The sequence below is a fragment of the Periplaneta americana genome, chromosome 10 (assembly GCF_040183065.1).
Source record: "Periplaneta americana isolate PAMFEO1 chromosome 10, P.americana_PAMFEO1_priV1, whole genome shotgun sequence".
Classification (NCBI taxonomy): domain Eukaryota; kingdom Metazoa; phylum Arthropoda; class Insecta; order Blattodea; family Blattidae; genus Periplaneta; species Periplaneta americana.
The window spans coordinates 29,876,795-29,902,508 of NC_091126.1; the positions used below are offsets into that span (position 1 = coordinate 29,876,795).

The 25,714-nt window shown below is 33.4% G+C and overlaps 1 protein-coding gene across 13 annotated transcripts in view; it reads right to left on the reverse strand.

Annotated features, from left to right (window-relative positions):
• Positions 1–25,714, reverse strand: part of Ca-alpha1D (Ca[2+]-channel protein alpha[[1]] subunit D) — a 591,502-nt gene that overhangs the window by 89,945 nt on the left and 475,843 nt on the right. The gene's annotated exons all lie outside the window — the stretch shown is intronic.

Sequence of the window (25,714 nt, forward strand, 5' to 3'; positions counted from 1 at the left end):
AAATTTCAGTAATGTTATAACAACTGATCTATAACTGTTTCTCACACATTATTATTATTTCATATTCTCATATTACAGCACATTTTATATCAATTCAATACGAGATATAAAAATTGTTACTGCAATATTGCCAGTAAAAAGGGCTTACTCTGAAGATACATAATACATTCATGTAATATCCCTCTCCGAAAAATTGTGTGCTCGTAACAGATATATCTCAAGCTTCAGAGCCAGTTAATTTTTTATTAAAGCAATTCTATGTGTCATTGAAGTACTGTCTGCATTAACTTGAACATAGTTAGCACTGAATATGTAATAATTTAATTTATAAATGGTAGATAATTTTTTAGAATTACTTGATTTTTAGTACAAAAATATTTCTTTATAACTGAAATGCGAAACAATACACAAAATGACAGCACTGTACTTGCCTGAATAGAGTTCAATATTTGTGTTAATATACACAGAGGCACTTTGGTACAGAGTTATCACCAATATCTAAAGTACGGTACACCGAGTCTAAACACTTTTTCTGATGTTAACAAGATATGCTATTTTAAACTGAACTGAACAAATTCTGTAGAGTACTATCAGAGGACCTGGGAAATAAGCACAGAATCCTCTAATGATGACAGTGAATTAATTGATTAACTAGTGGACTTACTCGTGTTAATTTTGTAAGATTTGTGCGGCTTACAGCTGTTTCAGTGCTTCACGCACCATCCTCAGAGCCTACTAGATCACGGCGTCATCTCGAACTTCTCTGCCTGTTATGTGGGTGTGTTTGATTGTTGAAAGGTGTTGAAGAGTGGAGTCAAATAGTGTGTGTGTGTACTGAAATTGATCTGTGTGTTGAGAATTTGATCGGGGTGTGTTTTAGTGTGTTTGTATATTTCGTATTGTTCTAATGTGTTGAGTTTTTGGTTCTTGGGTTGTATGTGTAGGATTTCCACGTCCGCATTTATGTTATTGTATGTATGGTTAGCATTGGTTATGTGATCGGCGTATGTAGATGTATTGTGTCCTCTGGTTATTGCTTTAATGTGTTCTTTGTAGCGTGTTTGGAATGATCTGCCTGTCTGTCCTATGTAGAACTTGTCGCAACTATTACATGTGAGTTTGTATACACCTGTGTGGTCGTATTTATTTGTTTGTGTTTTTTGTGTGTTGAGATGTCTTTGTAGTGTGTTTTCTGTTCTGTATGTTATGTTGTATTTCTGCTTTCTGAATGAAGGTGCGATCTTATGGTGCGTGAAGCACTGAAACAGCTGTAACACGAGTAAGTCCACTAGTTAATCAATTAATTATATTCAAGTGTTAAAAGTAGTGTAAGCAAGATTCAAAATGGATGACAGTGAAGCTGTACAAACATATGCCATTTATTACGCAATACAAAATTCAATATGCAGTAAATCAAGAGTATAAAAATTTTCAATATAATTTTTAAAACTTTCTCGCTACCGGTACTTTCCTAACAGAAAAAGTAAAATTCTCATGAACAATATATACCATAAAAGAGAGATGGAAAACATTGTTAAATATCTCCAAGTATTCAATTTTGCATTAGCTTAATGAAATTATAATACAAACGTATCAAAAACTTCTTACAGCAATAACTTTCATTATTTCCCAAAGGGGAATTGGCCGAGCATATTTCAGGTTTTTTCTAGCACTCGAGGCACGGACAATTTTAATGGACATCCTATTCACGCAAATACAGTAGTCAGTCATAACATACTTAAAATTTTATTTATACTAGAATTATTTGTATATAATTTTATATATAATTATACATTACTGCCACTAGTTTTGCTAATGTAAAAATCTGCCTTACATTCAACTACAGAACTAAGACACAGATCAGCCATAGTCTTATTTAACCTCATAACAGACACTACAGACAAGTAGAGCATCCTTCTCTAAATGGTTATCAAACTAACATGCTATACATGTCAAATATTTCCAAGAGAAACTTTATCTACATATTATGTTTCTCTGAAATTTTTGCATTAAACTATCAGAAAAATTAATGAAGGAGCTTTGTGCAATGTATGAAACATATAAAAACAAATTAGAACAAATATAATGAAATGCAAAGCTATTTTCGTTCATACTGTATTTCCATATGCTATTATTACAATAGCAATAAAAACTTTACCATTTGGTCATCCATAGTTCAATGGAACCTGACATACGAACTTTTGAAGAGCCACTTTGATATAAAAAACAACTGAGTCATATTAAATTCATGATTTAATAAATAAACACGTAACAAATCTATACTATTTATAAACTACATTTGCAGAGAAGTAATTGTAAAAAAAAGCTTTTAACGAACTTAAAATAATTAACACAAAATGTAACCAGATAAATCAGAGATTAGTTAAAATGTTATATTTATATTCAATCAACAAAGCAAAATATGAGACGTTCACAAAACAATATTGTCAACAACTACACCTTTCAGAAACAAATTCATATTAAGTTTCCTACACCACAAGTCTCCATTCTTATTATGTCTGTGAATACATTGTTGGTTGGGTTATACTTTGCTATGTTTGTCCGAATTAAAGGATAAATTTACAGATGCAACATTCCTTAAATTGATGAGACGAAAGGCATAAAGGTAAATTAAATGAAATTTTCATTCTTGCTATTAAGAAATATGTTTGGAGCACAATATGTTAATTGTTCCGTTGCAATCCATTGAAGATGAAAAAGATTATGTAATAATCTTGAATTATCAAAATTTTACTAATAATATTAAATAATGCATTTTGTGCTCCTGACCTATTACAGTATTTTCATGTTTATATTTCATTCTTTCTCATGTGATGTTTGTTTTAGATGCACAATACTCTTGTAATGTTAAAATAATTTAGACACATTTCAAGAAGAGAGTATACATTGCAAGACTATGATATTTCTCCTTTAATATAATATTATTGTTATGATTTATATGTAAGCCTAAAGCAGGTTAAACCATTCACAATTTTGAGTTTTAAGTAATCCATTTAGTTGAAAGTGTTAAATAAACGTACAATTTTAAGTGCAAAAAATCATGATTTCCTTTAAGGCAGAAAGGAGATTTGATTCGTAATAGTGGAACAAGTACAATGGCCTTTCTTTTGTCTATTCTTCTGTAATTTTACTGTGATAATGAGCTACAACAAAATCGTCTGTATTTCGAGATCACTTATTGTTATTATGGTAACTTCCAGAGCTACCGGTATATCAAAGCTGCGAGGGTAGAGCTTACTAGAAGGGTCCCTAAATGTACAACAATTCTCACTTATTTTTCTTTTAAATTTTCATTCTTACCTGTATTCTCAAACTGATACATATTTGTCTGCGTGATAAATGACAGAGATGACTCAGATGTGTCTATTTGTTAATGAATTAGAGGCATCAAAAATGGCTCAGGAAAGGAAGAGGAAGGAGAATTAATTTTCCGATTCGTGACTAGGAGCAATATTTTATCATAACAGAAATTACATAAACTCACTTCGTTTCAGAATGAAAGTGGAATTTAACTGAATTTCAGTGACCAATATCTTTACCTTTCAGAAGCAGAGGCATGAAAAGAATGTGATAAATCATTTTGAGTTATATTGTACCGGTACAGAGGTAGATAAAGAACTGAATATGTATACTACCTCCGTTCCATTCATATAAATTTAAATCAGTTTCTACAGTATGTCCATATGCACATATTGAACGTTTCACATCACTGAATTGTGCATGAATTAATATGGAGCTCTACTTTTTCCTATGCCGTTCTTACCTTAAACATTTTTAAATAAATTCTAGATTCTCTCTATATTTGTATCTGTAAAATAATATCATCTATATGGTTATTTCTTTGTATAGCCTACATATTTAAAAAAAAAATAGTGTCATTCTTTGCAACAAATACACATGCAAAGATTCAATGGTCTCATTGGAGTTCTTTCTCATGGCACTATGAGGGTTGTACCAGAAGTCATGATCGCCTTTTGAATTTATGGAACTGGTGAGGAATATATTATTGTGCTGAATAGGACATTTAATGATATCTGTTGGTGTACCATTAACACTAACAGAAAAAAGCTATAGGGCTACCACTTTGTAAATGCAGTCGTAATGCGCATGAGCTACTCTCCCTTCTCACAACTCTTGTTCATGGCAAACGTGTGAGAGCACAAGTCCAGTGCTGAGTTTGTAGAGTACAGACGCGCCAAAATTGAACGAACGAACGAATAATAGTAATACTGCTCTACATTTAAGTTATAACCAGAGTACTGACATCTTTATATGAGAAAGAACTTTTGCTCATAAAACTCATTGATGAATATTCCCTGGAAAAATGGAGGAAATGTTCTATGTGCACAAAATAGAGGACAAATATTTTGACCAAAGCAAAGAGATGCACTATCACCTTTACTATTTAACTTCGCTCTGGAATATGCCATTAGGAATGTCCAGGATAAAAGACAGGTTTTGGAATTAAATGGGTTACACCAGCTGCTTGTCTATGCAGATGACGTGAATATGTTAGGAGAAAATCCACAAACTATTAGGAAAACACGGGAATTTTACTTGAAGTAAAGAGACAGGTTTGAAAGTAAATCCCGAAATGACAAAGTATATGATTATGTCTCGTACCAGAATATTGTACGAAATGGAAATATAAAAATTGGAAATTTATCCTTTGAAGAGGTGGAAAAAATTCAAATATTTTGGAACAACGTAACAAATATAAATGACACTCAGGAGGAAATTAAATGCAGAATAAATATGGGAAATGCCTGTTATTATTCGGTTGAGAAGCTTTTGTCATCCAGTCTGCTCTCAAAAAAGCTGAAAAAAGTTTATAAAACAGTTATATTACCGTTTGCTCTGTGTGGTTGTGAAACTTTGACTCTCACTTTGAGAGAGGAACAGAGGTTAAGAGTGCTTGAGAATAAAGTACTTAGGAAAATATTTGGGGCTAAGAAGGATGAAGTTACAGGAGAATGGCGAAAGTTACACAATGCAGAACTGTACGCATTGTATACTTCACCTGGCATAATTAGGAACATTAAATCCAGATGCTTGAGATGGGCAGGGCATGTAGCACATATAGGAGAATTCAGAAATGCATATAGTGTGTTAGTTGGGAGACTGGAGGGAAAAAGACCTTTGGGGAGGCCGAGATGTAGATGGGAGGATAATATTAGAATGGATTTCTGGGCGGTAGGATATGATTGTAGAGACTGGATTAATCTTGCTCAGGATAGGGACTGATGGCGGGCTTATGTGAGGGCAGCAATGAGCCTCTGAGTTTCTTAAAAACCGTAAGTAAGAAGTGTATGGTTGATGTGGAAGTAAACAAGTAAGTCTCCTTATTGAATGAGAGTCACGATAGTATTGGGTCTAGTGCTGCCAACTTGAATTCACAGACAGACTCTGATTGGTGATCAATGCTGGGAAATGCACAGATGGGAAGGCACAGCGAGTGTGGGGGAAAAAATGAGTTAAGGTTTCTGCAGTAACTATTTTTTGTCTAGCTACAGTCTCGCTAACGGGTTCACATCTATAAGTGAAAAGATAGCCAACTGATACATTTCATTTCAACAATGCACTATAGCAGAATGTCTCGTTAAAGACATTTCACCTTTGAAAATTAAAAAATGATTGCAGGAAATTTAAGATTCATCTTGTCATGAGTCTCGTTAGTGTTCCAAGGTGGCTGTGGCATTTATAGCTGGCAATATGAATACTACTATCAACTCCACTCTGGTCGTCTGTAACAACTTAAGATGGAAGACAATGAGAAAGAAGACTCTCTTATCAAGTAGGATGAACATGTAACGGTTCGAAAAATGGCTACCAAGTTCGACGTCGGTCACAAAGATTTCCAAACTCTGTTAGAGAAGCTGTGCTATAGAAAAATTTGTGCCTCTTTGGCTTTCAAAGGGAGAAAAATTGCAGCGGCAAAACGTTTGCCATCAATTGCTTCAGTGGTGCAGTGAACTATAGTCCCGTCGCTCTAATTTCTGGCAGCCAATCACGTTGCAGGTCTGCTACATTTAAACGTGTGCGTCTTGTGATTCGCTGATGAAGATATTAAGCATTTCCTAAGGCTGGGTAAATACTTAATATAATCGCCCGCCATTTTGGCTCTTTCTTTGGCATTAGCAGAAAGTACACAAAGACATTATTTGCCGCTCAATTATTTGCTGAATTACAGTGCGTTTGATTTATTATCATAGGAGCTACGACATGATAATGTTTAACGGTGTGCCAAATAGATCCCTCGTCTGGTAGCTCAGCAACGAAAGAACAAAAATGGCGAACGATACTACCTGCCTGGACTTTATAGAGCCTTGACTTGCTAAGCCATAAGCAAAGAGGAGGAGTCACGCCGGGAATAACAGTGTCGTGACTATAGTTCATGACTCTCTTAAGCATGGTGTCAGATGATGAAAGTTGATTTCACTGTTTTGATGCTGAAGCCGAATGCGAAAACATGGAATAATATCACCCAAAATCACCAACAATTTGAATGCAAGGCCCATTCTCTTATCATCCAAAGTTATGGGCAGTGTACTTGAGTGATGAAGGTGGTGTGATGATTGATTTTCTGGCTCACATACAAACTGTTAATGCAGAATGGTATCAGGAAAGTGTGAAAAAGCTTTGTCAAGCACAGCATGATAAATGACCTGGCAGAAAAACTTTCTCCAATATGGCATACAATCACACATAGTGTGTTCCACCATGCAATTAATTGAAAGAAAAGGCTGAGAAATTCTTCCTCATTCCCACTAAAGCCCAGATTTAGCACAATCTGACTTCCACATTTTTGGTTTCATCAGGGAAGGCCTGAGAAGACGGCATTTAAAGAAGAATGAAGAGGTGCAGGAAGACGTACATCAAAGGCTGCACATTGCCGAAATGAACTATCACAAGGATATCAAAAGTGACAGTGACGTGTTGACCGAGCTGGAGATTATATAGAAAAATTAAGACTCTTTGAGAAGTAATTTCATGTAAACCTTTTCCTTTTTATGACCTTGAGCAGAGCAATAATGACTTTCGGTACAACCTTCATATTTCGAATAATCATGATCAAGTTTCATTTAAACAAAATCGCCAACATCTCTTGCGAATTCCAAATTCTGTGTTTGAACCTTTATGACCGTGTTTATTAAAATACAAGTAATATATTATTTAATTAGTTTACTAAGAATTAACCTCTCTCTTAGATAATGTAAAAAAAATATATATGCACCAAGACATATTGTATGAAGATATAAATTATTAATGTTTTATACGAATTATTTTATTTTCAAGTATTAATTCTGAAAGCATCATGTAACCATTCAAGGAGTTTTAAAGAAAACTTCGTCTCTCTTAGACTCGCAAAGAAACTTCATAACACTTCAATCTCTACAATCATTGTCTCATTTACCTTATAGCTTGATTAAATGCCATACTTCGATATTTTGACATTAAAGACAGTAATTCTGGACGCAATGGACGACATTTTTTAAATTCTCACAGCTAAAGAGATGTAATTTCTTTTTTGTGCGTAATACGTCATATATAATGCAATAGACTGAAAACATGTTCCCTTCCATAAAAAAAATGGACATCTACACTGTGTCTTGAAGGTAGACACCATGTTTCAGAGTAACTTATCAGTGTCTTCTCATACTGAAGAATCAGAAAAGTTACAATAAAATGCTGTAGGCTCCTCATTTCACATTATTAAAACTTATGAACAAGGGATGTACCATAGTGACCCTCACGAAAGATCAACAATGTCAGATATAATTACCCAATAACAAAAACACGAACTACTACATTTTAAAACTTAAGTCATGCCTTACGTAGGTATAGTTTAATGTTACATTATCAGAAGAATAAAAGGTTACCATATGGAAGTAATGATTTGCATGCACTCTCTCACTCTCTCCCACTAGTCATTACCTAGTGGTTAGCTGAAATTAGAAAAGAACAATTGAGTTCTAATAGCATTTTGTGTTTCCATGCTGAAATGTTAATCTTCTGGTTATTTTGGCATCTGATAAGATGCACAACCAGAACTTCCCTAAAAAGTAATCTTCACACAATGAATATGCAACTTACTTTTCATAACATACTTTAAATATCAGTGGTGAAATATGACAATTTATGTTTTGATTATTAACCATTTTCATACTAACCTACAATGAGAAATTGACTGCTTGGAGAATATATAAAATGTGTTGAAACATTCTAACAGGAAATTTTTGGATACATGGAGATGAAACTGAAAAGACAATATTTTAGATTTTCAGAAGGGAAAACTGTAAATACTATCAATTCATGCACCTTTCTATCAAAATAAATAAGTATGGTACAGTATAAAATTGCACATATTGTCCATTGTATATTTCACTGTAAAATCTAACAGTTCGTGTATATTTAATTAAAACATTGCTTTTCAGCACTGACATATTTGGATATTTCAAATTTAATTTCATATTAAATGTGTATTTTAAATGGCTAACATTACGTAATTTAAGTTTCATTATTCGAAAGGATCTTTAGTCTAAAATTTATTATTTACGTTTCTGTTTAAAAATAATATCGCTGTAAGGTACATTTCATACTTGTTTTTAACTTTAAACTATATTAAGCTTAGTTGAACCGTTAAAAGTATTATAATTTAAATAGGTTATGTATCTATAACAAACGGGTTCCGTTTCGACACCAGTGTTGTGTCATCTTCAGTGTCCTTCAAACTACTAGTGTTAAACTAATGCTAACATGAACAAGAAACAATGAATCCATATTTGTAGTTTTTCACTACATTAAATGCATGTTGCAGTAGGCCTACATTAACAATTTGCATCTTATGCAACTCTACTAAATTTAATATCACTTATCTTCAGGAGAAGTTGTATGAAACGAGTTGTATTCAGAACATTTTAAGCAAACTATAAATAAGATACATTTTAAATGTTCAATGTCAGAATGCTAAGAAACTTCGATTTATTTGCTGTAAACACAATTTATTTTAACAAATTAAAGATAAATAGAACGAAAAGAACCTTGTTCTGACATAATTTATTAAATTGCAGGGAAATAAGCACAGCTGGATAGATAAATATTTATATTTTAAAAATAATCAACATTGATATTTTAGACATCTGACGCAATCCATTCCGAAGCAAAAAAATTACTATGCGAGAAATCGAGACAAAAACACGTTCAGGATGAAAGCAGAATTATCCGATGACAATATAAAAGATTGATTTTGGTTACTCTCTCAAGAAATACTACAATTAGACGGTCCTGAAGACGATTCTTGTGTGAATGAAAAGATAGAGTTGTTACATTATTTTCACTCAAACACTAAAATGATGTGGAAAAATATTTTGCATTGTTAAAAATGAGCTAAATTAGAAACATCAATTTTAAATAAATTTAAAGCAAAAATATATAATTAATCATTTAAAGAAATATTACAATGAATTTACTATATACAAAATATTTTTGTTTATCAATATAACCAAGGATATTAATTGAAATCTATTGTATAAATAATTAGTATATCAACATGAAAATACAAGAGAAAAACTTACGTGATTCGCCATATTTCACCACTGACTGCAACTTTCGAAATATGAAGAAATATCTTTTTTATTTTCTTATAAGGAAAGTTGAGTTTACCACAATATAAATATATTAATGTATTTTTGTTAAAGATTCAGCATGATAATTAGTGACGAATAAGACCAAGAAGTAAAGGCTATTAATAAGATTCACACAAATGGAACAGTTCATATCCCTTAACCACTAATATATTGACAGTTACTGTATTGTATTTTTAGGATATTTGCTTACAGGCATAATAGAAGAAGAATAAAGTTTAAGAATGCATTTAACAAGAATGTTGATGTAGTTAAGAGAACCAGGGCATTCATTCCTGGCGTTATCAGTCTTTTCAGACAGGTATCTTGAAATAATTTGTACGACTGGTACTGATACCCCTAATTTCTTTGCTTGGGCAATAAACAGTAGACATTCAATGTTAATACTGAAAAATACAACCTAGTAGCAGGTATATCCCGAATAAACTCGCTGATGGAATTTATTGTTACTGTATTTACATTGAAACATTTTCTGGCTTTCAGAGACTATATGTAATGCATTAGTTTAGATTGATCTACAGCTAAACTTGTTCAAATTGAAGTTTTATATTAAATCTTTTAAAAATGTTTCTTTGATTGCGTAATACAATTAGGATGTATAGTCTTAGAAATAAGTTTTGTCGCAAAAACAATTTATAAGTCCCAGAAAGGAGGCAGTGCGCATGATCAGACATACAACGAAACAAAACTAATTTTATTACCTCAACTAGTGCTTCTCTTGTGAACCAGGTCGCTCGTCCTCTGATCATGTGCACTGTCTCCTTTCTGGGACTTGTAAAGTATCTGTGCGACGAAACTTTTTTCCAAGACTGTACATGTCACAAAAATAAATATTATTTCTGACTGAAAAAGTAAGATACAACTTTATATGTACACATATAAATAAACATTTTTATATTGTTACATATTAAGTGTCTGTGAGAAATACACAGCTGAAACAAAAGGGGAAAAGTGCTAGTCGAAGCAAATATACATTAGAATTAAATTCGTATATTAGTGGTTAAGAATTACAAAAGATTAATTCTCAACTATTCAACTACGTCCTTCAATTTAATCTCTCTTGAAGAATATAAGAACTTCGTACCCGGTACGGTATTAAAATTACGTTTTACTTCAGTGAACTTGTAATTATTTTATGTGTAACTTTTATTCATCCTTACGAATTATATTAAATATCGCTTTTTATCGAAAAAAAAAATACAACTGCGTTAACAATGTTAGATATCCACAAGAAGCAAACCTAATCCTCAATCTTCAAACAACCATTATCTGTGAACGGCCACTGGCGTGGCTCAATCGGTTAAGGTGCTTGCCTCCCGGTCTGAAGTTGCGTTCGGGCGCGGGTTCGATTCCCGCTTGGGTTGATTACCTGGTTGGGCTTTTTTTCCGAGATTTTCCCCAACCGTAAGGTGAATGCCAGGTAATCTATGGCGAATCCTCGGCCTCATCTCGCCAAATACCATCTCACTATCACCAATCTCATCGACGCTAAATAATCTCGTAGTTGATACAGCGTCATTAAATAACAAACTAAAAAAAATATTATCTGTGAAGGCTCAAATTTTATACTTCCTCATCCAAATATTATTACAAAATTATACATAGGTCTACACAAGAACATGGAGAACACATATATTATAGTGGATGAAACAATCATGACTGGTACTTAAAGCATTCAACCTTTCGGTTCTAAAATAAGTCTCGATAATAAAGAAAACAAATACAGAAAGAACAATATATTTAATTAATCTATAGTATGCACAGAATTTAAGTACCTAACACAAATGCGATTATTATTTGTAGTATGATATGAAATGCCGCAATTTGTTCCCTATTTTGTGTGACTACATAAGGAAGAAATGTATTATTTTTGTGACAACTTAAACTATTTTAGAAAAATTAAGTTGGTCGCTTTCACCAAAGCAACTATTACCGGTACTAAAAAATTATAGTATATTCATATTCTTTAACCCTCGAGCCGGTGTGCTTATGTAAAAAGTACACAACTTTGTATTAACAACATTTAACCATCTTCTTTTGCTTTTGATTGTTGCGAGCTTCTAGTTGTTCCTTCAGTATTGCTTCTACTTAAGTAGTGAAAAGTTGTGTTGTTCGGTCTACAAGCGAAGAGGAGAAAATTGAATTAAATTATAGCATCATCACTGCAGTGTAAAAAGTATACAGTGTGCCAGATCATGTAAGTAATACTTAATTTCCTTGTTAATCATAATGCATTGCGATTTAGTATAGTGTACATATTTCTAGTGTTGACTTCGAGATCTTATACCAATAAATGATATACTGTAGGGTAGCACATCTAACGGACAGCAAACTTGTCTAAGAGGATTCAGAGTTTGAAAAAACATAACAAAAATGATGATGAATTGGAAGAGGCAAATAAGATTATTTTATTGAAAGTACTGTACCACGATTCACGATGTCAACAAGAATATGATGAGCTTGATACATGTGATGACTGCAGGAGATCTTCTATTGCTACCGATTATTTTATCGGAAAAGACAAAAATTGCAAATGGAGTAAAACTTTTTGCACAGTAACATCTAAAGCAAAAAGAAGAAAAAGTAAAAATTTTTCCTTGAACTAAGTCTGCTGCTAGAAAGTTTACAAGTGGAATTGAGGTTTTCCACTAAAATTATTACCATTGAAATTATCAATAAAATTGTAAGATGCATAAATTTATACATTCAGTATAAGAAAGCATAGAATAGTCCAGAGATGGGAACACAAAAGAAACAACAAAATGTGAGATAGTGGCGTTGCTGGGAATTTATTTCACAAGGAAGTCACAATTTGTAAGCACATTACCGGTACTTAAATGGAACCCATACCGAATTGTATGGCTTCAAAATTAAATTCATTACATTATATGAGTAAACAGCCTGTTGAGCTTCCTAGCAACTCGACATCTGTAACTACCGGTAATTCACAAAAAGTCTGCATGAGCAAAAAAACAGCAATGTAGCATGTTACTGTAAAGGACACCAGCTCAATTTTACAGACTTCAAACTTATTTTATTTCCTTTCTTACATACCGGTACCAGTAATTATTTTACTGTTCGATGAAGTTATGATATTATTGTAATAATGATACTTTTATTGACTGTCACGCATATTGGTTGGCTGGTTGATATCTAATTTTGAGCAGTTGACAAGGTCTTCATTTGCTCTCCTGCACTGTAATATTTAGCAGGAAGACTAAAAAATTGGGTAAAATTTGAACAGTGAAGAAGATGATCTTGATCCATATTTTCATTGAGGTTAGAGAGGACATGTAGGAGATTCTGCAATCTGTGTTTATTGAGACTATCATGGCCTTTACGTTATCTGAATGTTGTCACCACAGATTTTCATGCCAGTTCAAGACAAGTTAGTGGGTTCACTATGGAAATCTGGGAAAAATTATTTTCGAAAAGAACCCAATCACGAGTCCAGTTTGCTAACACCTGAGCTGCGCTGGTGGTCGAGTCTCAAGGATTCGACTTTTTACATACTCCTTAATACATAAAAAATATTTTCTGAATTATCAACATATTTAACAACATTTTAATGTTAAAAATTTATATACAGTAATTTTAAGATACCGTACCATTAACAATTTACAAAGTTCTTCACCATGACTGATTTATCAATTGAACAAATGTACAACCATGTGATATTCCTGTAATTTACATTACCTTTCTTCAAGAGTCTAATAAACGAAGGACATAGTGAACCTCAAAATTGGAGAGAGATGAATACCAAATTAATAGTTCCTTTTGCTGTAACATAACCTTTACTTATGGTCCTGCCTCCGTGATTGCAACAGTGTGCTATGCTGTGTATGTGTTGAGCCACAGAAAAGGAAGAAAGCTTGGAATATAATTACATTATGTTCTGTTCTGTAAGTCATTCTGTTGATCGTGGCAGGGAACTACTCTGTGCATAGGTGGAATGTACTATCTTAATTTTGCACTGAATGACTTGGTGACATACATGCAAACATTTAGCGATTATTGGGTTAATTTGCATACAGGATTTTACATCACTGAAGAATTTAAAATTGAACTTTAATGCAGATTTTATGTTTGATATTTATATGAATACTTTCTGGAATTGAACTGTACACAGTTACTCTGCGAAAAAAATTGTGTAGGTACTTAAAAGAAATAATAAGATTGGTAGATAATTAATTGTTTACGAACTTGGAATGAAATTAATTCTGTTACTATAAAGAGTGTTTCAGGACTTCTGCACCAAACTCGGAGAGATGATAGGTATCACATGGAGAATCATTCTTTTCTCAGACAACTCATTTTCTCTGATGCGTCATTTAGGAGGTATGCACCCTTGTTTGAAACGCATCATTACATACATTGGTTTGAGTGGCATGTTTTCATTGTTCAACTGAGACACCCCCTCGTACGTCTATATACATACTGATCTCGGAAGAAAAATTCTTAAGCTGGTAATGCTGTAATTTGTCATGATCACATCAATCCCTACCCCTCTATGTGCCTCCATGCCTACTGTGTTTTGATGCCGAGGTAATAACCTCTGTTTGAACTCAGTGCACATACACAAGCAGCTTATCTTCAGGTTCTTCAAAACACAATGCCATTTCTCATGAAGAATATACTCCCAGCAATGTGAAGAGACACATGGTTCCGGCATGATGAAGCCCCACCACACGTCACTCTTGCTGTGTGTGCACATCTCAATAACATCTACAGGGAGCAGTGGATAGGAAGAGGGGGAACCCATTGTCTGGCCAGCATAATCTCCTCAATTAAAGCCCTTTGACATTTTCTTTGGAGGCATGTGAATAGTATCGTTTTACACCACTCCAGTTGACACGAGAGTAACTGATTATGCGGATACATGCTCACGTTGGCCAATTTCATCAATGTTGGAGACTGTTCGATGGTTAATGCAGTTCTGGGTGGACATTTTGAACACCTGCTGTACACGGTTATGCAGTGGCGTAGCATGAAATTTTGAGCAGGGGAAGCTAACTCAAGTTGTCTTTCATGCGATATGAGAAAACGTATTACAAAAATATGGTCTTAAAGTAAATAGTAGTCAATGTCAAGTCAGCAATCGAAGATTGGTTGGAACCTCGTAACAACAATGGCATGACCTCAAATGGTACGTAGTAAAATATGATTTCACTGTTTACACATATCTCTAACAAATAGACATGTATACGTGTAACATTAGCTCACTTCCTGTCATAGAGGAATCACAATATTAACGGTCAATAGATACAGTACGTAGGTATGCGTCTGTCTTTTGGTTGTGTCCTTCATTGACAGCAAGGGAATTGGTCATTTGTTTTTAGATCACACTTTTGTTCGTAAGTCAGTCTTGATAATAGAATTGTCCTAAAAAATTCAAGTAAATTGGTGTCAGGAACTATTATTTCACTCATTATTTATTATATCAGCCACAATGCACACTAACACTTCAACTGAACACAACTGACGAAAAGGGATAACTCGGAAACTACTTATTTTCAATGTCAAAGCTAGCTTCTTGCTAGCCTTGCGACCAGGGTAGTTTAGTTAGAAAGGGATGGAAAATATGCGGGGTGGGTTACACAGAAGAATGAGTGTACGAAACCAGTCTGCTTGGAAACTGGTGTGTGCAGGCTTCTTGTTTACTGCTGCCGCATCACAATATTTAACGCGTAAATATAAATTCTATTAAAATTAATAAATAATTTTGTCCATAAACTGCAGGTTTATTAAGAAATTATTATTAACTAGGGAAGCTGAGCTTTTTAGCTCACATTGACACTATGCCACTGCGGTTATGTAGAACTGTAAACTGTACATTAACACCTGCTGTAAACTGTATGGAAGTAAATTCAGTAATTCATTGTGTCATAATCTAAAATCGCGTAGCTTCTAAACGATATATCAGAGGAAATGGGCTGTCTGACAAAAAAAAAAAAAAATAATAAAAAATTAATAAATAAAAAAAAAGGCCTCCATGCGTGATCAATATCATTCCTCAGAGTTTGGTGCAGAGGTCCTGAAGCACTCTGCATAAAGGTAACGAATCCCAAAAATCCTTCTTATAAAGGAAACTGGGTACTTTATATATCTCCAATATAGAGGTTTCATCATTACAGAGTTGTAACAATCAGTGAAGCCTTATTTTAAGTATGTTTCATACACCTTACTCAGTTCTTAAACAGGAGAACGCTATATTTAACTCAATTATTCGTTACTTACGAGTAATGGTATATAGATGTGCTGTACAGATAGTAAAATGCACGTTAGTTTCTTGGTAATATGAAACATTTGTTTATAAATCAAAATGAGCGAATAACATGATGAATACTGTACAATTCATATGTAAACTATTCAGTACAACTTTCAATTAATAATATATACTGATAAATGAAAGGTAAAAAAGGTAAAGGTATCCCCGTAACATGCCATGAAGGCACTTGAGGGGCATGGAGGTAGAGCCCCATGTTTTCCATGACCTCGGCACTAGAATGAGGTGGTGTGGTCGGCACCACGCTCTGACTGCCTTTTACCCCCAGGAAAGACCCGGTACTCAATTTTATAGAAGGCTGAGTGAACCTTGGGGCCGTTCTGAAAGTTTGGCAACGAGAAAAAATCCTGTCACCACCAGGGATCGAACCCCGGACCTTCCAGTCCGTAGCCAGTTGCTCTACCAACTGAGCTACCCGGCTGCCCACTGATAAATAAAAGTAAGAAAAATTCAGATAATCATTCCGAAAATATTAGAAAAGAACATTCAGAGATTCTCAGAAAACACTGACATAATATACACTGAGTGACAGGCGGATTGCTACATATGCAGTTACCGCAGGAGATGTCTCATTCTTCCAGTAGGTATAGACTTGTGCAATTTGGTTTTGATAAGCGTGCACAAACCAGCTGTGAGGCAGCTGTAATCAGTGCAATTTATTTTCGTCTAATCTGTTGTATTGTGCAATGGTTACATATTCACAAACATGAATGTATACAGAGTCAACCGTAAGTAATGTCATCAATTTCAAGGGGTTATTCTTTTAGATATTTCAAACAAAAAGTTTTATACAATTTTTCTCGTTTTTGCTTCCTTTTCGAAATAAAAACTGTTTCATATGAAACATTTCATAGCGTGTTTTGGGAAAGCCATCGATTCAATTTAAGGGGGTAGTACATTATGATGATAAATGATTAAAAGAATTTTAGTTCTGTCCTTTAAATGTGCAGAAATCTGATCGAAACAAATGTAACATTGAAAAATTCCTTTGCAGAATGAAAAGTTAAATTTGTTCAGATCAAATTTCTGCACGTTTAAATGACAAAACTTAAATTCTTCAAATCATTTATCATCATAATGCATGGCTTTCTCAAAGCACGCTATGAAATGTTTCATATAAAACAATTTTTATCTCGAAAAGAAAGAAAAAAAGAGGAACATTTTATTAAACTTTTTGTTTGAAATATCTCAAAGAAATTGATGAAATTGATGGTACAGCCTGTATACTAGTTACATGTTCAAGAAGTACGTAAAGAATAAGCAATCATGTGGCAAAACAAGGTCAAAATTTAGATGTAAATTTCCTTACAGTGCAGTTCCATGTAGGAACAGAAAGTTAAATTTAGTGAAACGATTTAACAAAACAGGTTCTGTAAATAACCAGAAATGTCAAGGAAAACTTGTTGGAATAAGAGCTGCATTGGAACCTAATCCTAGAATATCCCTGAACTGAGTTGTCTACAGGAGACAGGAATTTCTAAAGCATCTACACGATAAGCAACAGTATTATTGAAGTTCGTGCCCTACGTAATTACAGAGAAAAAGATCAACACTTCCAGCAACTACTAGGAGAGTCAATACTGATTTGTTACTTAATACGTAATACCTAGGTGTTAATCTAGTAAAGCCAAGCATTCATGGGGGCAAAGTAGTACGAGGTTTTAGTGCTGGTTGGCCGATGTATATTACATCAACATTTGCTAAGAATCTCTGTAGTTCCATAGTTTTTTTTTTTTACAGTTAACTGGCTAACTTTCTTCATATTACCCAATTAACACAGACTTCGAGAATATTTTCATTGACGAATGTAACGTATCGTAGTTTCCTGTTTTCACTCATCAACATTGCCCTAAATTATGCTCTCTTTTCGGTTGCACATAACGCCTCTACTTGTGAATTAATAGAATACTTGGATTGCACTCATTAAAAGCCTATGAAGTAGTATTGTAACATACGATACTTTTATAGGAACGGTTGATAATTAAGCCAAACATTTTCGTTATATTGGAGATAATGGTACATTTTATGTTGACATTATTATGCCAACAATTTTTTTAATGAACACAGTTCAATTTGATATCATTAATGCTGAAATTAGCCGTATAAATCAATGTGTACTAAGTAAATAATGCAATGAAAATATTAATGCATTATAATATAAAAGTTATTACAAATTTGAATAGGAAATAAATATTCAATTATGAATTGTCAGTGAGATACGTGAATAAAACATACAAATTCATAAAACATATAAAATCTTACTACTAACAGACATGTAAATTGTTGAAGTTTCAATGTATACGAAGTCATCTCATATAGTGAGACTACATTTTCTCCTGCACAGTGCCATCTTGAATAAACATAATCAGACATAATTTCTCATTTTTCATCCAAAGTCAATATTTAAATTCATCCAGTTAAATATTAATTAATTAGCGCTTAAATTGCCAAAGGGTTTTATTTACAATATTTATACAGGTGATTAATTCCCTAAATGAACAAGAACTGGATTTAATAGTACTAATCTAAATGTATTAGATATTGGAGGGTTTGGTGAATTAGAAAATTAGAATGGGAGGGGTCTAATTTATAGTCACAATTATCACACAGGGCTGAGATGAGGTTTATGCAAACCAACAAATAGGAGACAATTATTATGGAGTACAGCTTGAAAAGTTTCAATTTCCTATTGGGTAATACAGGTTTTCACAGTTCATGGCAAAGAGTTGGAAGTTGTAGAAAAATTAATCTGCACAAAATCAGTCACAAGTTTTGTTACATATGAATAGTTGGAATGCTTTATGTATATATAGTGTCCCTGTTAGTAATTAATTCTGAATATTCAAACTGTTGAAAGTCACACTGCATTAAGAATTAAATAAAAAGTTATACTAGATTATATTTATATTCACAGTTAAACAGAATATTTGGTGCAACTACTTTTTATATTTTATGAAATTTTTATGCTTTAGTTGAATATAAACAAGGTACATCACAATACTGATATTAATTTTATATATATATACGACATAGGTAGAAGTCACACAAACCGAGCTATGCTAACTTTCAGAAATTCAGGTGACGAATATGCTTAATATGATGTTATACAGCATGTCCCAAAATTCGCGCACACAGGTTACATCTTGTGAATCCTGGATGGAAAAGATGATAAAAATGGTAGTGACAAAATTTCGTAGGAAGAAATTTTTAATTGTACAATTGGGCAACACTATACAACATACTCGTAGAATGAATAATTTCAAGGAAAAATTGTTCCGGGGCCAGGTATTAGTCCCGGGACCCTTCGCTTAGCGCGCAAACGCTCTACCGACTGAGCTACCCCAGGAACTATACACGACGTCACAATTTTTCCTTTATATCCACACAACTCACATGAGCTGACAAGACGCCAGAACTCAACTATGAGTGCACACAAATGCTGTGTGACTTAAATTGTGGCTTTCTGTTAACGTACCTCCAGTAACGAATGTATTACGCAAATCTAGCTTCCAGAACTACCTGACAGCTAGATTTGTATAATACATTCGTTACTGGAGGTACATTTACAGGAAGCCACAATTTAAGTCACACAGCATTTGTGTGCACTCATAGTTGAGTTCTGGCGTCTTGTCAGCTCATGTGAGTTGTGTGGATATAAAGGAAAAATTGTGACTGTGTCGTGTATAGTTCCTGGGGTAGCTCAGTCGGTAGAGCGTTCGCGCGCTAAGCGAAGGGTCCTGGGATCGATACCCACCCCGGAACAATTTTTTCCTTGAAATTATTCAAACCTGCTTTACAGGGAGCTACTACCTGAAAGCTAGATTTGCGTAATACTTGTAGAATGTTTCTGTAGTCTATTCTAATGTAATGTTTATTGTATTTATCACTAACTAACAAGCAATGAAATGACAAGAAATAGATAAACAATTTGTTACGAAGTTATGCAGGCCTGCAATACAACATAGAAATAATTCGTAGACAACACAAAGATATCTAAATATATATAAAAAAAAAACCAGGGAGATAGTTGGATCATGAACTTAATTTTAAAGCAGTGAGCGGATAGCTTGAGCTACAATCACAGGAGTAACATTTATTTGCAAAATAGTGTTTTGCCATACTGCGCAATTAAGAATTTTTTGACGACATTTTGTCACTAACATTTTCGTCTCCCTTTTCCTCCAGAACTCAAATTATGTATTCTGTGTGCGCGAATTTTGGGACGCACTATATAATTATGTATTTTTTGGAATACCACATTCATCATGGATGGTATGATAATTTTACATCATTATGTTGTTTTTTACGTCAATTTCTCACATTTAAAAATGAAAATAGTACTGCCAATTAAAGAGCTTAAATAATAATAATAATAATAATAATAATAATAATAATAATAATAATAATAATAATAATAATAATAATAATAATAATAATAAATAAATAAAAGTCTGGTTTGACAGGGGTACTGGTATCTGAAATTTAAGAATTATCAGCTGAATAAGAGGCATGTGAAATATAGTTATTATTGTAGCTTGGCCATGTACGTCCCTGGACTTCATACCTCTTTGGCCTTTATACGAGATGAAGTATGGGAATAAAGCAGATATGGCGGAAGTAATTATCCTATTGCTTCGTATTGTTATATCGAACAATGTTATCAGATAATGTAATGTGAATGGTACCATAATACATAATAATGCCCACTTTAGACTGAGAAAGATTTCCATTTAAAGCTAGCCATTTTCGAAGTTTGCACTTAATAAAAATAATGTAACAAATCAATTTAACATTAGCATATATGTACAATTATTGATATGGTAGGCCTACCTCAAATCATCACAGCTCGCATTTTAACTCTTTTCAAATTTTACGTTGTGAGTACCTTGTATATATTAATTGAGGCACCGTGGAAATTAGTGGCAAACTCGACAAATTACCCTAAAACTTATATTTTCCGAGTTTGCCCCTATTATTATCAATGCCTCAATTTATGAAAAATGTTATAATTTTCACTTTGAAATTGGATACGAGATTCATAAAAGCTGTTGAATTTCTTTCTCTTTTTATATAGAAAAACTATATGTTATATGTGTATGAAATTCATATAACAATTGAGGATCTAACATTCTAAATGTGCTAACAAAGTATCAAAGAGAATTTTCTGAGCAAGAAATGTATAAAATTTGGAAAGTATTTCTTTCGTCATAAGTTCAGGCAATGTGGAGGTATGAATTCTGACCTTCCTCCACAACCTGTTATACATGCAAAAAATTGTTTGTTCTGCATGAATATGTGTACTTATGAAGTTGTATCTAGGAAAACAAATATTAAGCTGAATACTTTATCTCATTTCACTAGGACAGAATATGGTCATAATGACAGTGATGTCAGAACTACTGTCTGTTTAACAACCACTAGAAATCCAACACCATGCAAGGTACAGTACTCGTTAGAATATAGCCTTTCTTCTATCAGAAACTGGTTTATCAGAAAAAAAAAAAGAGGAGGACAGGAGGACTTTTTCTCACAGTGAAGAATTGTTATGTTCTTTTTTTTATTTTAGTAGGTTATTTTACGACGCTTTATCAACAGCTTTGGTTATTTAGCGTCTGAATGAGATGAAGGTGATAATGCCGGTGAAATGCGTCCGGGGTCCAACACCGAAAGTTACCCAGCATTTGCTCGTATTGGGTTGAGGGAAAACCCCGGAAAAAACCTCAACGAGGTAACTTGTCCCGACCGGGAATCGAACCCGGGCCACCTGGTTTCGCGGCTAGACGTGCTAACCGTTACTCCACAGGCGTGAACTGTTATGTTCTAAGTATTGGTGGAGTACAATAATGAATTTCATAGTATCACTGATCGAGCAGCAAAAATGAAAAAAAGATAATCAATTTGTTTTTCTGTAGCAATTTGTTCCCTCATAAGGGTTTGTGCAATCAGTGCTTTTACAGATATCTCCTGAAGCTCCATGTGATGCATTTTCCATGCACACAAATTTCACGCTTATCACTTAACGCTAACCACGAGCTCAAGGAAATTCTCTTTACAAACAGGGTGGTCTACTATTGTGAGTGAGCTAAAAATAACTTAATTGCAAACAATTCATACCAGTACCTAATTCTATTCTGTACGTACACACTTTCAAAAACGTTGAGTTAACTGCCACATCCTTCATTAGTAATCAGTGGACAACCCTCTGGAAATGGCCCCAGTTTTGTTGAGGACACTCTAAAGCAGTGGTCATCAGCATTGTGCACCCTTGGGCTAGCATCTCTTACCCGCGGATAAGAGAGGCACTAGGATGCATCTGTGGCTGCTGGCTTTCTACCTCTCCCTTCTGCATGACAGTGCATATTACGATACACTCCTTACCCTTTACCCATTTCAGCGAGTTCTGACGACCACTGCACTAAAGGGTCAGATAAAGAAACTTCCCTATTCTTAAAGATTATTATTACCTAAAAACCCACAGGAACAAGAGGTTCCAAATGAAGGTTGAAGTCTATTCATTTATGCCCGAGAGTTATTGCACTATTGAATTCATAATTCCCTTGCAGATGAACTGGGAGAAAAGATTCTTGCATTTGTCTATGAGGTAACCCGACCTAATATCCACAGAGTTCGTTTTGGAGGAAAAGGTAAAAGAACGTATTTTATAGCAGAAGCAACACAAGAAAAGATGTGATAGATTGAATAAATTTGTGAATCAATCAGAAAGGAAATGCTCTATTTGCTTCGTCAGTCTTTTCACAAGGAAAGTGAGATATAATAGAATGGCGCAAAGAGTTTATTTTGAATATGGAATGTTCCTTATTAAATTCTACCCATTTATTCCTAATGAAAACACACAATGGAACAAAATAAATCAGTGTTGCACATAGCACTTCCTCTCAGGATATCATCTTCCCTTTCAGTATTTATTATTTTATTTGTGTTGTACACTCCTTCATTGCATAATAAAATGTATGTTAGAAAACTTACAATTTCGATATGAGAATTACACATTTTAACTTCCATATTTTAAGTGTAAGTTAGTCCAATTTATTAATTTAATACTCAAATAAGTTTTAATAGAATTATATGAAATCCAGGGGCAATGTTACTTATTTTCCTAGGATTTCGAAAAAGAAATCCAACAGCTTTGTTGAATCACTATGTATGCACATCTTAATTACTCTTATTAACCTCAAAGTACGTAAATTAGTAAAATTTCTTTGCATGTTGACTTTCAGGAAGGTTAAATGTTTAACTGCGAATGAATGGACGCAAGACTAACAAAAAATATAATTAATGGAAACAGTATGAATAACAACTTAATACATAAATGACTCTTATTTCATGCTAAAATATAAAACGAACATGACGGTCAAATGTGGCTCAGGTGTTACTTGGTTTTGCTTTTTTCCACATGTAACTACAAAAATATCTGTTAATTTAAAAAAAAATTAAGAGAAATAATAGCATTCATATTCGCCATAGCTATCTTACAGTATGAATCTGTATGTTAACTTAAGGTTAACACGGTTGACATGGTAGACATCACTTCTAGAATTAAATACTGCTCATTTGATGCATCAAGATGCGTCTGAATGCATATTCAAAATAAAAATTGTCATTAAAGGGAACAAAACAGTATCAAAAGTGCACTGAAATTATTAATATAATAATATTGTGTGTTAATATAATATGAAAGAGACACAGTTTTAAATTAATGCACATAAAGCATTCATTGAACAATTAAATTCTAAGGCCCGACATTAAAATTTCTGCTAACATGTGAAACTGAAAGTGACTTACACAGGAAATTATATACGAAATAAAACAGAAGTAAACAACAAACTCTGGGAATCATTCCGAGCAACACATCTTACTACGCATAGTATGATTTTTACTAAAATGGGAATAAAGAAATGAACTATCGAACAGTTTGAAATTCGAATTGCAACAAGAAACTCATTAGTCCAAAAATTACAATATGAACTTTAATTATAATCTTAGACAAAATTTACTTTAATGCTATGGAAATAACTCTGGTGCAGATATATTCATACAAATTTAATTTAAAGCATTTTAAGGAGGGAGGTGGGTAGACTACATCTTTTGCTGATACAATTTCAAAAAATGTTTTCCTCAGAAACTATAGATCATTTAAAAATAAACATTTCCATCTGTACATTACTGAGTAATTTTAATGTTTTTGAAAACCTGATAGCTATTTTTTTAATTATGCAAATTTGTGTGGTATTTTGTTCAGGCAGACAGCATTAACCTGATAACTCAAAAACTACGCAAGACATTTTAATGAAACTTTGCATGCATGTATAGTATTCCCATGTGAACAACATATTCTACAATTTTTATGTAGAATGTATAGTTTATTTAAAAAAAAATTATAATTTTTTTTTTTAATTTCGCATGAAATCAATATTTTTTTAATAAACGACATATTCTACATTAAATATTTTAGCGCACATTGTTCACATGGGAGAACTATACAAGAATGCAAAGTTTCATTACAATTCCTGAAGTAGTTTTGAGTTATCATGTAAACACTGTCAGGCTGAAGAAAATATGCCACAAAATTCATAACAGGTAATTAAAAAAAATGTGTTAGGCTTTCAAGAAGATTAAAATTGCATAGTGATGTATAGATAGTGTAAATTAAGCATTCCAATTTTTATTTCCAAATGATCTATAGATTCTGAGGAAAAAATGTTGAAATATAATGAAATTATACTGGTGAAAGGCTTACTTTCCCCCTTTAAGTCTATTACAATCTATCTGAACAAAAACAATGCACAGCAAATGTATTCTCTAAATAATATCACAACACGCACACTACATTGTTTACAATCACAAGAGAACTGTTAATAAGCTCATGCCAAAATCTTCCCTAAAACTACGTCAGATATCACAAGAAGAAGACAAATTAAAAAGAAGTAGCTCCTAATACTAACTGTAAAGTTACGAAATTAAAGCTTTAATAAATAGCTATATAGAGAAATGTAGTAGCTTCGTCGATCAGTGCTCACTCAATGGCAGAGCACTGAGTGCATAAGCTTATCTCACCTGTCACGTGACCAGTTGGTTTTCATGAGTATGGTAACTAGGTTTGACATCACGTATTTCCTGAGATGTCCCATATTTTACCTTAATTTTTAAGTCTCTAAATTCCTTATTTTTTTCTTATCTTCGAACATTTTTTTCCCCTTACTTTTGCATGATGTAAAAATCTTTATTTTAAACATTTAATTTATGTGAAACAAATCAAGCATTTTTTGTTGTCAGACAAAATACACTTCAACATTATTTAATCGATCAACCATATTATTATTTCAGTACATAGCATTGTGATTTTAACTGTTTTGGTGATATCACAGTCTACTATATACAGTCGCGAAGCTTGAGGTGTTTTTTTGCAAATCTCGTGATAAAGCGCTCCAAGCGGTTAGCAACTAGAAACAATAGACTGTCCATGATCGACTTTGGACTGTGTCGTATTTCTATCGAGTGCTAGCTCGTTGCGTATTTCACATTGCTGCTTGTGAAATTTTCGTTATTGGTTGTAATGAAAATGTTAATGGCTAAAATATAATAATTGGAATAATAATATGGGACAAGGATGAGACGTTTGTAGTGCTATAAATTGTAGCAACAGTAAGAGAAAGAGGCCAGAGTTATCCTTTTTCCGATTTCCGAAAGATTCAGAAAGGTTCCTGGGTTTCCACAAGAATGCTGTGCAGAAATAAAACTCTTA